This window comes from Nerophis lumbriciformis, linkage group LG27 (assembly GCF_033978685.3).
Source record: "Nerophis lumbriciformis linkage group LG27, RoL_Nlum_v2.1, whole genome shotgun sequence".
In the NCBI taxonomy this organism is placed as follows: Eukaryota; Metazoa; Chordata; class Actinopteri; order Syngnathiformes; family Syngnathidae; genus Nerophis; species Nerophis lumbriciformis.
In genome coordinates this window covers 9,727,062-9,739,111 of record NC_084574.2, presented here as the reverse complement: position 1 = coordinate 9,739,111, position 12,050 = coordinate 9,727,062, and the positions used below count along the sequence as shown (strand labels likewise).

Below are 12,050 nucleotides of genomic sequence, written 5' to 3'. Positions count from 1 at the left end.
AATGATGTGGCGGACCACATAAAATGACGTGGTGGACCACATCTAATTATTTACAAGGCCAATTAAAATGAAGTGGCTGACCACATCAAATGATGAGGCGGACCACATGAAATGATTTGGCGGACTAGGTAAAACGATGTGGCGGACCACATGAATTGATGTGGCAGGCTACAAAAAAAGACGTGGCGAACCACGTAAAATGATTTGGCAGGCAGCATAAAATGATGCAGTGGGCCATATAAAATTCCCTGCAGATCACATAAAATGATGTTTGATCAGATAAAATGTGGCAAACCACATAAAATGACGTGACGGGCCACATAAATGTCGTGATGGGCCAGATCTGTAGGGCAACATCAAATGACGCGGCGGGCCACCATAAATGATGTGGCGGGCCAGATCTAACGCCTGTGCTGTTAAGGATTACATTTCCATAACTTCCCAGTGGGCGGGTGTGTGTGAGCTTGAATGAAACAATCAGACACCGTGTAAACATAACGGCATGACACCAGAAGCGCTTAGTCATACGACTTTAAAGCGCTGACCTCTGACCCCCGCCCGGTCCAACAAGAGGTTCTCAAGCCAGCTATCTCAACCATGCCCAGCTCTCCGTGTTGCAGGGTTAGCGTCCTGTCAGGAGGGACACCTCCACACATGCTGTCGTCTGGGCCCGTGTTGTGACGGCATGGCGAGCTGCAGGAATGCTGCTAACCTATATTTACACGTCTGTTTGGCGTGAAATATATACATAAATATATAAATACACCTGAGATGTCATCAGCGATGCTCACGGACTGGCACACACATTTGGATGCTTTAACACACCCTCGGTGGGAGGATAATACAAAAAAAAAAAGGTTAAAAAAATGCTTTTTGAATTAAAAGATGCCCACGAGGAGACAAAGTTCATTTAGGAACATCGACATTTGATAAAAGAAATGGATTCACTTCCCTTAGATTCACACCCCACAATGACCAGAGAGCAGGGGTGTCAAACTCATTTTCACTGAGGGCCACATTGCAGTAATGGCTGCTTTCAGAGGGCCGCTTTTTTTAAATGTATTGACATTATGCATGCTGGTAATAACCTGTGATTAATCATGATTAATAGAAATGCATATGCATTTGATTATCAGATTTTTTAATGTATAACTTGCTTTAAAATCATAAATAAAGGTTGACAAGCAGATATTTAACTATTTGTTTTTATCTCACAAAAATAGTTTTGCGATACAGTTTATAATTATATAATTGGCATGATCAGATAATATTAAAGTTTAAATTACCGTATTTTTCGGACTATAAGTCGCTCCGGAGTATAAGTCGCTCCGGAGTATAAGTCGCACCGGCCGAAAATGCATAATAAAGAAGGGAAAAAAACATATATAAGTCGCACTGGAGTATAAGTCGCATTTTTGGGGGAAATTTATTTGATAAAACCCAACACCAAGAATAGACATTTGAAAGGCAATTTAAAATAAATAAAGAATAGTGAACAACAGGCTGAATAAGTGTACGTTATATGATACATAAATAACCAACTGAGAACGTGCCTGGTATGTTAACGTAACATATTATGGTAAGAGTCATTCAAATAACTATAACATATAGAACATGCTATACGTTTACCAAAAAATCTGTCACTCCTAATCGCTAAATCTCATGAAATCTTATACGTTTCGTCCAGTGGTTCTTAACCTTGTTGGAGGTACCGAACCCCACCAGTTTCATATGCGCATTCACCGAACCCTTCTTTAGAGAAAAACACTTTTTTTTTTCTTAATTTAATCTTCATTTATAAATATGAATCATGAAATGATGTTATTATATTAAAGAAATGCTAATCATTATATTTTTTTACAAACAGAAAGTTACAGGATTGTACACATGATCCCATGTTTACATCTCATTGTGCAACATGTGAATGTTTAAGTGGGAACTAAATGCGATATCTGAAAGGGGTACAAATTATTTCCAAAGCAGGACCTCCACCCAGACATACAATACTAGTACACAGCTTGTGAAAAACAATATTTTTTGTTATTGTAAGTGGGCCAAAACACTTACCGTATATTAGAAAATATGGAAATGACTGCTGTCATTTGATTATAATAATAAAACATTTAACTTGTTATTTAGTCAGGTTTGGGACAGGTGTAGCCACAGTGTGCACGTCTGACGTCGCTCACATGTGCTCCACTGAATCCTCAAGGAGTTTTTGCATTTGCTCACGCATATGGAAAATTAGAGGGAACATTGTTTAGGGGTATTCATAAGACGCCCATAGGGAGAAGTTTTTATTTACACGATGATTCGGGTGTGTCCTGACCTCCGCGGTGGAGGCTCCACCGAACCCCTGAGGCCGACTCACCGAACCCCTAGGGTTCGATCGAACCCAGGTTAAGAACCAGTGGTCTAGTCTCTTACGTGAATGAGCTAAATAATATTATTTGATATTTTACGATAATGTGTTAATAATTTCACACATAAGTCGCACCCCCGGCCAAACTATGAAAAAAAACTGCAACTTATAGTCCGAAAAATACGGTATGCACTTTTTTTCTGTCAAAATTGAAAGAACGAATGCATTTAGTAAAAAAATAATAATAAACAAAAATAAGTATTTTAGATAAACCCATTATTTCCAGGCTTTCGCGGGCCACATAAAATGACGCGGCGTGCCAGATCTGGCCCCGGGGCCTTGAGTTTGACACATGTGCCGTAGAGTATTGATACTCCTAACATACTTTAATGAAATATGTTACTATTCATGTTTCTACCTGTAGGAAAGTAAGGGGGGACAATTGTCCATTCCAGAGTCAAACTGTAAAGCTGCATTCAAGTGTGTCAGGAAATCCAATAGAATAAATATATAATAAAATAAAAATCCAATTATCTGATCAAAATCATATGCGACTAAAAGTCAACATTTTTAACTGTTGTTTAAGTGAAAAAATAGGTTAACCACTGCAAAAAAATGTTTACATAAAACTAAAAGTTAATGTTCTTAGCTGTCATTCGAGTATAAAAAATGAACAAAATGCTGTAAATACAATAACAAACTGATGTTTACATTCTTAACTACCGTTCAAGCGTAAGAATAAGTGAGAACTAAACTTCTCAACTGCCGTCCCAGTGTACAAATGAGCGAACCACCTTAAATACAATAACATAAACTACAGTTTATTAACGGTAAAGTGTAATAAGAAGTGAATCGCTGTAAATAAAATCACATAAAACTAAAAGTTAACATTCTTGACTGTAGTACAAGTGTAAAAATAGGTTAAACACAGCAACATAAAAGTAAATGTTGACATTCTTAACTGTAGTACAAGTGTGAAAATAACAGTTTATTAACGGTAAAGTGTAATAAGAAGTGAATCGCTGTAAATAAAATCACATAAAACTAAAAGTTAACATTCTTGACTGTAGTACAAGTGTAAAAATAGGTTAAACACAGCAACATAAAAGTAAATGTTGACATTCTTAACTGTAGTACAAGTGTGAAAATAACACAGTTTATTAACGGTAAAGTGTAATAAGAAGTGAATCGCTGTAAATAAAATCACATAAAACTAAAAGTTAACATTCTTGACTGTAGTACAAGTGTAAAAATAAGTTAAACACAGCAACATAAAAGTAAATGTTGACATTCTTAACTGTAGTACAAGTGTAAAAGTAAGTTAAACAGCAACATAAAAGTAAAAGTTAACATTCTTAACTGTAGTACAAGTGTAAAAATAAGTTAAACAGCAACATAAAAGTAAAAGTTAACATTCTTAACTGTAGCACAAGTGTAAAAATAAGTTAAATAGCAACATAAAACTAAATGTTAACATTCTTTACTGTAGTACAAGGGTAAAAATAAGTTAAATAGCAACATAAAACTAAATGTTAACATTCTTAACTGTAGTACAAGTGTAAAAAAATTAGTTAAACACTGTAAAAACAGTAACATAAAACTAAATGTTAACATTCTTAACTGTCGTTCAAGTGTGAGAACAGGTTAAATGTTGTGAATTAAGCAGCAACACATCATTTCTATGCTATAGGGCAGATAGTTTGCATACATTGTGTAGGAAAAACTAATAAAGAAGTGTTTACTAGCAATATAACTTAGTATTTATCAAGATGCTCATGTTAAAAAAGTGCACACAATGGCTGTGAAATCTACTTAAAAAGGTATTTTGTTGCTTTTGGAAGCATTACAACTGCACCCGGCAGGTATTTAGTGACCTATTAGACAAAAAAAACAGCCTTAATGATGCTGTCTTTGAGTGAAAATATGAATGAAATTGAGCCTAAAGGAGAGAAATGTGTCTCAAAATGCAAGAAAAAGAGGGGAAAAAGTCCACTACTAAAGAAACGCCGTAGGCTCTACTTGGCTACAAACAGAGCACAAACAAGCGAAGGCGACGAGGAAAAAGAGTAAAACGGGTGGATAAAAGTTGAAGTTAGATCAAGTAAAGTTCAAATAAAAGTGTGTTTTTAGATAAAGTTGGCGTTACCTTATAGGTGGCGGCGGCGGCGGCAGGATGCTGTCCCTTGTAGTGAGCTGCACTCGGCGTGATGCGGCCTGGCGTCAGGGAGTCGCGGGGTCTCATCACCCTCCGCTCCTGCGCCAGTATCACTCCGCAGGACAGCCCTCCCTTCCCCCGACAATAACAAGACCTACTTTTTTTACGCTTCTTCGCTTCATTCATTATTATGTAACTTTGTGTGCGTATACGTCATTATTGCAAACATTAAATGCAGACGCCTTTCTTAGACCTTAAAATCAGGGTTAAACCCCAAAATTATTTTGTGGGCATATTTTCTTTTGTCAAAGATCCTTTATATAACACAAGCCCTCTACTGTTTTTAATATCTTACTGCCAAAAAAGTTGTAAAAGGTTTAAGGACCTACTGAAAAAACGCTAGTCAAAAATCCTCTATAAGACAGGAGTGCTCTGCTGTTTTTAAAGACTTACTGAAAAAAATATAGTCAAAGCTCTGCTATTTTTGAGAACATACAACAACAAAAAACAAGTCAAAGATCCTCTATCAAACATAAAGGTTATACTGCTTTTTAAGTACTGACTGCAAAAACACTAACCAAAGATCTTCTATACAACAAGAGCCCTCTGCTGTTTTAAAGGAGCTACTGAAAAAAATTATAATCAAAGATCCTCTATATGAAAAAGGGGCCCTCTGTTTTTAATGACTTACTGCCAAAAAAGTAGTAAAAGGTTTAAGTTTAAGGACCTACTGAAAAAACGCGAGTCAAAGATCATCTATAAGACAGGAGTGCTCTGCTGTTTTTAAAGACTTACTGAAAAAAATATAGTCAAAGCTCTGCTATTTTTGAGAACATACAACAACAAAAAACAAGTCAAAGATCCTCTATACAACATACAGGTTCTACTGCTTTTTAAGTACTGATTGCAAAAACACTAACCAAAGATCTTCTATACAACAAGAGCCCTCTGCTGTATTAAAGGAGCTCCTGAAATTTTTTTATAATCAAAGATCCTCTATATGAAAAGGAACCCTCTATTGTTTTTAATGACTTACTGCCAAAAAAGTAGTAAAAGGTTTAAGTTTAAGGACCGACTGCAAAAAAGGCTAGTCAAAGATCCTCTATAAGACAGGAGTGCTCTGCTGTTTTTAAAGACTTACTGAAAAAAATATAGTCAAAGCTCTGCTATTTTTGAGAACATACAACAACAACAAAAAAGTCAAAGATCCTCTACACAACATAAAGGTTCTACTGCTTTTTAAGTACTGATTGCAAAAACACTAACCAAAGATCTTCTATACAACAAGAGCCCTGTGCTGTTTTAAAGGAGCTCCTGAAAAATGTTTATAATCAAAGATCCTCTATATGAAAAGGAACCCTCTACTGTTTTTAATGACTTACTGCCAAAAAAGTAGTAAAAGGTTTAAGTTTAAGGACCGACTGCAAAACACGCTAGTCAAAGATCCTCTATAAGACAGGAGTGCTCTGCTGTTTTTAAAGACTTACTGAAAAAATATAGTCAAAGCTCTGCTGTTTTTAAGAACATACTACACACACAAAAAAACACAAGTAAAAGATCCTCTATACAACATACAGGTTCTACTGCTTTTTAAGTACTGACTGCAAAAACACTAACCAAAGATCTTCTATGCAACAAGAGCCCTCTGCTGTTTTAAAAGGAGCAACTGAAAAAAAATTATAATCAAAGATCCTCTATATGAAAAGGAACCCTCTATTGTTTTTAATGACTTACTGACAAAAAAGTAGTAAAAGGTTTAAGTTTAAGGACCGACTGCAAAAAACGCTAGTCAAAGATCCTTTATAAGACAGGAGTGCTCTGCCGTTTTTTTTAAAGACTTACTGAAAAAAATATAGTCAAAGCTCTGCTATTTTTGAGAACATACAACAACAAAAAACAAGTCAAAGATCCTCTACACAACATACAGGTTCTACTGCTTTTTAAGTACTGATTGCAAAAACACTAACCAAAGATCTTCTATACAACAAGAGCCCTCTGCTGTATTAAAGGAGCTACTGAAATATGTTTATAATCAAAGATCCTCTATATGAAAAGGAACCCTCTACTGTTTTTAATGACTTACTGCCAAAAAAGTAGTAAAAGGTTTAAGTTTAAGGACCGACTGCAAAAAACGCTAGTCAAAGATCCTCTATAAGACAGGAGTGCTCTGCTGTTTTTAAAGACTTACTGAAAAAATATAGTCAAAGCTCTGCTGTTTTTAAGAACATACTACACACACAAAAAAACACAAGTAAAAGATCCTCTATACAACATACAGGTTCTACTGCTTTTTAAGTACTGATTGCAAAAACACTAACCAAAGATCTTCTATACAACAAGAGCCCTCTGCTCTTTTAAAGGAGCTACTGAAAAAAAGTTATAATCAAAGATCCTCTATATGAAAAGGAGCCCTCTACTGCTTTTAATGACTTACTGCCAAAAAAGTAGTAAAAGGTCTGCTGTTTTTAAGGACCGACTGCAAAAAACGCTAGTCAAAGATCCTCTCTATATGACAGGAGTGCTCTGCTGTTTTTAAAGACTTACTGAAAACATATAGTCAAAGCTCTGCTGTTTTTGAGAACATACAACAAAAAAATCAAAGATCCTCTATATTACAGGAACCCTCCGCTGTTTTTAAGGACCTACTGAAAAAACAGTAATCAAAGATCCTCTATACAAAACAAGGGTCTTCTGTATTTTGAAAACTTACTGCAAAAACACTTTTCAAAGATATTTTATATGACATGAGCGCCCTAATGCCGCTGGGATAGGCTCCAGCAGCCCCGCGACCCAGAGAGGGACAAGCGATAGAAAATGGATGGATGGATGGATGGATGGATGAGCTCTCTTCCATTTTTAAGGAACAACTGCACAAAACAATAGTCAAAGATCCTCTGTACGACATAAAGGCTCTACTGTTTTTAAGGACCTATACGCAAAAACTTTAGTCAAAGATCCTCTATATGACAGGAGCACTCTTCTGTTTTTAAGGAACTACGACAAAAACACTAGTCAAAGATCCTGTATACCACATCAGTCCTCTGCTGTTTTTAAGGAGCAACAAAAAAACAATAATCAAAGATCCTCTATGCGATAAAAACATCTTGAAAACTTACTGCAAAAACACTTGTCTAAGATATTTTATATGACATGAGCATCCTGCCTTCCGCCCGAGTGCAGCTGGGATAGGTTCCAGCACCGAGAGGGACAAGCGGTAGATAGTGGATGGATGGATCCAGTTTTTAAGGAACTACTGCACAAAACGATAGTCAAAGATCCTCTATATACAACATAAAGGCTATATTCTTTTTAAGGACCGACTGCAAAAACACTCACCAAAGATCTTCTATTCAACAAGAGCCCTCTGCTGTTTTAAAGGAGCTACTAAAAAAATATATATATCAAAGATCCTCTATATTAAAAAAGGAGCCCTCTGCTGTTTTCAAGGACATACTGCAAAATATACAATCAAAGCTCTGCTATTTTTGAGAGAGTGCTTCAAAATACACGTCAGAAATTCTGTATACGTCAGGAGCGCTCTGCTGTTTTTTTTATTAACGACATGCAAGAACACAAATATCAGTAACTCTATATTCTCTTTTTAAGAACCTACTGCAAAAACACTAGTCAAAGATCCTCCATCCTTCCAAAAGTACACTGCTTTTTTAAGGACCCATCCATCCATCCATTTTTCTACCGACCTATACGCAAAAACTTTTTTCAAAGATCCTCTATATGGCAGGAGCGCTCTTCTGTTTTTAAGGAAATACTGCAAAAACACTAGTCAAAGATCCTGTATACCACAGTAGTTCTCTGCTAAAAAACAACCAAAGATCCTCTATATGACAGGACCTCTCTGCTGTTTTTTAAGGACCTTCTACAGTCAAATCTGGGCTGTTTTAAAGGACATACTGCAAAAATACAGTCTAATCTCTGCTGTTTTAAAGAACGTACTGCAATAAACAGTAGTCAAAGATCCTCTACGGGGGTGATTCTCAAACTGTGGTACGTGTACCACCAATGGTACGCGGGCTCCATCTAGTTGTATGCCAAATAATCACTTGATTAAAGTACCGGTACTGTGTTTTGTTTTCATATATTCAAACACAGTGTTACCGTTCAAACCGTGTGTAATATTGTAGTGGCAAAACATATTAAATATACTTGTTAAATGAAACAGCTGCCTTATTTTAAAGAATACTTAGGCCTACTGCGCTACTGTATTGTAATGTTGGTCATTGTGGGGAGCCGAGTGTTTTCTGAGATGCTACTTGGTGAAAAAAGCTTGAGAACCACTGCTCTACAGTATATGTCAGGAGCACTCTGCTCTTTTTAAAGGACTACTGCAAAAACACAAGTCAAAGATCCTCTAAATGGCAGGAGTTCTCTGCTCCTTTTTTAAGAAGACCTACTGCAAAAACACTAGTCAAAGATACTCTATATACCAAGAGTCCTCTGTACATTTTTTAAGGACCTATATGCAAAAACTTGAATCAAAGATCCTATATATAACAGGAACAAGGAGCTGCTGAAAAAAAAAACAATGATCAAAGATCCTCTGCTGTTTTTGAGGACGTACTGCAAAAAACACTAATCAAAGATCCTCTAAATTACAGGAGTGCTCTGCGGGTTAAAGGACCAAAGAAGCCTATATGAAATGCAGTAAATAATACAATACAATTACATCATTGTATACCAATGTATGATAAATATACAGGGAAAAATAGAAAAATAAAAAATAAAAATAAAACATATATACAGTAAATATATATATACATATAATTTCAGTAAGTTAAACAAATATATAATATTTATTTATTTAAAAAATATATATATAAAAAAAAATTTTAATTGATTTTTATTTTCTATATATATTAGATTTTTTATGTATTTACTGAAATTATATATATATATATATATATATATATATACACCTATATATACATATAAATATATATATACACACACACACACATTTCCACACACACACACACACACACACACTTACATACATACATATACGCACACACATATACATACATATATATGTATATATATATATATATATACATATATGTATACATATATACATACATACATACCTTATATATATATATATATATATATATATTTATATAAATATATTTTTTTTATTGATTTTTATTTTCTATATATATTAGATTTTTTATGTATTTACTGAAATTATATATATATACACATATATACATATATATACATATAAATATATATACACACACATATACACACACACACACACACACACACACACACACACACACACACACACACACACACACACACACATATACATATATATATATATACACGCATACACACACATTATATATGTATATATATACATATATACCTTATATATATATATATATACATATATATACACATATATATATATATATATACATACCGTATATATATATATATACCGTATATATATATATATATACCGTATATATATATATATATATATATATACACACACACACACACACAATTTATATATATATATTAGATTTCTTTTTGTTTACTTACTGAAATAAAAAAAATTACTACAACTACTATAATTTTTATGAGGTTAAGAAATTTGTTTCTAATAATTTCAATTTTTTTTTTTTTTAAAGAGTTGTTGCAGAGCTTTTATCTGACCTCCAAAGTACAGACTGAGATTGAAACATGATTTATACTTGTGCATAATGCATCATGCACACACATACTGTATGCCTCCGGTTTCTGTGCAAGGCATAATCTTTCATTATCAAGAGTTGGACACATCTTCAAGCCATCGCATTAATAATGCAGACTAATGCATGAAAATAACCTTCAGGCCAGAAGAGGCAGAGGGAAGGAAGCTGCCTCAACTTGTCTCATTTTGTGCCTCTGAAGTCTGCCAAATTCAGACACATAAGGTCATATTTACATGCAAAATAAAAATAAAAACAGGTGTAAAAATATAGCAGTGTTTTCTTTGCAATGCATTTGGAGGTGTACTTAATTTTGTGACCGGTTACATCACCTTCAACGCTAAATTGAGAGAAAGCTTGCATATAAACCCATGTGTGCATATGTAAGATATACATATAACGAAGTTAAACTTTATAAATCGTGTTTTTTTTATTGGTATTATTACATTACCCATGCTGGGTCGTTTAATTCTAAAAGTGCGTTTCTCTCACTCACCAAGTTCAGGGTTGGGACTACTTTCTCTCGGGGATGATGAGGGAGCGGCGGAGGGAGAGAGGGGCTGCGCGGTGCTGCAGCAGATGATGACGTCACGAGGCTGGCGACAGCATGTCTGAGTGAGGCGGGAACGAGCTGCACGTGAAATGAAAAAAAAAAGAAGAGTGAAGACGGGAGGAGGGACAACATGAAGGAGATGATGAGAAGCAATAAAAGACATGAAAACTTGAGCTCAGGTTAAAGATCTATAATCATAATAATATTGTATATCTCTGCATCCTGCACATCTTATACCATCTTATCATACCGCAAACTGACCAACTTTGTCCTGATGTGTTACAATGAAATGTGTTTTCCTCCGTAGGAAACAAAGGAAAGAGGAATAATCTGTTCCAGTGTCAAGCTGTGGCCATCACTGACCCTTTTATAACTTTACCTTGACATGCATTTTTCATTCTTCACTGTGTAGAGAAAAAGTTCACCTCTGCATTAAACTATTAAACTATGTAAATATTAAACAACGTTTCAGGAAGTGGTGGGGACAAATTCACCCGTTTGCAACGCAAGCGTAAAAAGAAGTTAGCATGCATTGAAACTTGAAATAAGGACGATGAATCAGGCACTTCACACGCAGCGTGTGCCTGGGAAGCACGTCTTTTCACATGAACATGTCACCCAGCTGATGTAGGAGTGCACGCTGTCCTCCACTATGTCCTATACTCTGTCCTCCACTATGTCCTATACTCTGTCCTCCACTATGTCCTCTACGCTGTCCTCCACTGCATCCTGCACTGCATCTCCCACTATGTCCTCCATGTACTCCATCTCCCACTATGTCCTCCACTGCATCTCCCACTATGTCCTCCACTGCATCCTGCACTGCATCTCCCACTATGTCCTCCATGTACTCCATCTCCCACTATGTCCTCCACTGCATCCTGCACTGCATCTCCCACTATGTCCTCCATGTACTCCATCTCCCACTATGTCCTCCACTGTATCCTGCACTGCATCTTCCACTAAGTCCTCCACTGCATCTCCCACTATGCCAGTCATTCTCAAACTGTGGTGCGCGTACTACTAGTACACTAGCAGAATAACTTGATTAAAGTATAGTGTTATTTTCCTACATTCAAACAGTGTTACTGTTAAGTGTGTAATGTTGCAATGGCTAAACATATTAAAAATACTTGTTAAATCAATAAATCAATAAATAAATAAAACCTCTGCCTTAGTTTTACTGAATACTTAGTCCTACTACTGTATTTTAATGTTGGTCATGATGTACTTGGTGAAAAAAGTTTGAGAACCACTGCA

At 35.5% G+C, this 12,050-nt stretch overlaps 1 protein-coding gene across 1 annotated transcript in view; it reads right to left on the bottom strand.

Annotated features, from left to right (window-relative positions):
• Positions 1 to 10,862, bottom strand: part of smad1 (SMAD family member 1) — a 55,869-nt gene extending 45,007 nt beyond the window's left edge. Inside the window, exon 1 of the mRNA XM_061922899.1 lies at positions 10,734 to 10,862. The gene's annotated coding sequence lies outside the window, so the exon portion shown is untranslated. The remainder of the gene's footprint in view (positions 1 to 10,733) is intronic.
• Positions 10,863 to 12,050: the final 1,188 nt, after the last annotated feature.